The sequence below is a fragment of the Octodon degus genome, unplaced genomic scaffold (assembly GCF_000260255.1).
Source record: "Octodon degus isolate 3935 unplaced genomic scaffold, OctDeg1.0 scaffold00183, whole genome shotgun sequence".
NCBI classification, from domain to species: Eukaryota; Metazoa; Chordata; class Mammalia; order Rodentia; family Octodontidae; genus Octodon; species Octodon degus.
Genome location: NW_004524759.1, coordinates 301,354 through 303,747, shown reverse-complemented (window position 1 = coordinate 303,747; position 2,394 = coordinate 301,354).

Here is a 2,394-nt window from a genome sequence, read left to right as displayed (position 1 = left end):
CTAACCTGTTTTAAAACTGTCTCATTGTTTTCTTTTTCAAAAAAAATTAATATAAAAACACCATTCATTGTAGACTTCTGAAGAACTAGTTTCCTGTTGACAGCTCTCTATACTGGTCCTTTTAAATGTCTGTCACACAGAAAAACTTCATATGGCATTAAAAATTCTTTTAAGTTTAGATAAAGCACATTTTCAATAAACTTTAATTTAATTTTTTCTTGTCCTTTTTAAATCTTAGTTTTTAATTTATTTAAAAGAGTATAATAATACTTGATAAGACATTAGAAATGGCACACCTTTAAAGAACATGAGGAGGTATTCAACCGTGTTTTTTGTATTGCATGTGCTCTGTTGGTTGTCGCTGCTCAGATAGCAGATATTAGCATATAGAGTTAGTCAAAGTGAAAATTTTGAACATTAACTGCTACTTTCAAAAACTTTTGGAAGTTAGTAGTATCATCATCTCAACTACTCTCTATATATACTTGCATGAGTTTTCCCCCATCCTTTTTTTCGGTCTTTTCTCCTTTCCAGCACCTTCATTGTTTATTCCTCATGTTCACCTTCTTTCTGTTTTACTATATCTATTATAGCTTTCAGATTTTATTTATTCTTTTAAGTTCTTACATTTGGGAAACAATATGATATTTATATATGTGGTTTTGATTTATTTCACTTATGACTATAGGCTCTAATTGGGTCCATTTACCTATAGAGGCCGCACGTTGGTCTTTCTTTATTGATGAGTAATAGTCCATTGTATAAAAATCCATCCTTTTTATCCATTCCTCAGGGAATGGACATTTTGGTTACTTCCAATGTGTGGTGATGAAAAATCATACAGCTGTAAACATGAGTGCACAAATATTACTGAGGTATGATGTTTTCAGTTCTTGTGGAAAAATATCCAGAAGGGGAATAATGAGTTGAATGGGACATCCAATCCTAGTTTTGTGAAGAGTCTCCACACTGCTGTCCACAGTGGTTGTACTGGTGTTTATTCTCACCAACAGTGGAGAAGTGTTCCTTTTCCCCCACAATCTCTCCAGCATTTGTTATTAGTTGATTTCATTATGATAACCATTCTTTCCGGAGTGAGATGGAATCTCAGTGATATTTCAATTTGTATTTCTCGAATGACCAGTGCTTTTGACCAAATTTCATGTACTTATTTTCCAATTGGATTTCCTCTTCTGATAAGTGTGTATTCATCTCAGTTACCTATTTTTGATTTGCAGCTTTCAATTTTAGGGTCTGATTATTTTGAGTTCTTTATATATTCTAGATATAATTCTTTTGTCTGAGTGACTGTTGCTTAAGATTTTTTTCCAATTAGTGGGTTGTCTTTTTACTCTGTTGGTGATTTCTTTTGACATGCAGAAACTTATCAATAAGATGAGATCCCAGGTGTTGGTTCTTTGAAGTATTTCCCATGCAGTTTCTTTATTGTTCATGAACTATCTGCTTACACCTGTGTCTTCAAGATTTCCACCTAGTTTCTCTTTCAATATATTGAATGCTTCTGTTTTAGTATTTAGATCTTTAATACATTTTGCCTTTAGTTTAGAACATGGTGATAGATCTGGATCTATTTTTAGTTTTCAGCATGTAGAGAGCCAGTTTTTCCAGCACCGTTTGTTAAAGAGGCTATCTTTCTTCCAGTGAACATGTTTGGCCCTTTATGTTAAGGTGGCTGTGTGTGTGTGTGTGTGTGTGTGTGTGTGTGTGTGTAGTTGTGTCTGCATCTTCTAATATATTCCATTTTTTTTCTAAATTAAAAAATATTTATTTATTCACTTATTTTGGCAGAACTGGGTATTGAACTCAGGTGTTTGTGCTTTTCAGGCAAGTGCTTATTCTACTGAGCCATCTCCCCAACCCATAAAAAGCAAGTTTAAATCATCCTTAAAAGGCACGACCAACTCCCACATCCAGGGAAATGAACACAGAGCAGGCACTAAGGCAGAGAGAACCCTACTGGAACCAGCAGTTGTGGAAAGAACTCTACCAGGGCAGGGTGGGCTCAATGGCAAGCTAAGCACTCAGAGCCCCTGGCCTTCTAGAACAGAAGAATATGAGCTAATCTCCTTAAGATTATCATAGAGCTGGAGAAAGCACCACTGCTACCTTTTCTATGTATAGAAAATTTATGGTTCTTCAATATTATAATATTTTCAGTTTAAGTGGGTTTATTTGTTTATGCATATTTTGTTTTCTAATTTGTATTAGAATAATACTTCCCTCCTCAAACAAAGCTGGATTTTGAGTGGGGATATGTAGGTTTCTTAGAAATGCCTCGGAATACTTCTGTAATCATTATGTTCTGCAAACATGTACTAAGAAAAAAACTCAATCTCTCTCTCTCTCTCTCTCCTCTCTCTCTCTCTCTCTCTC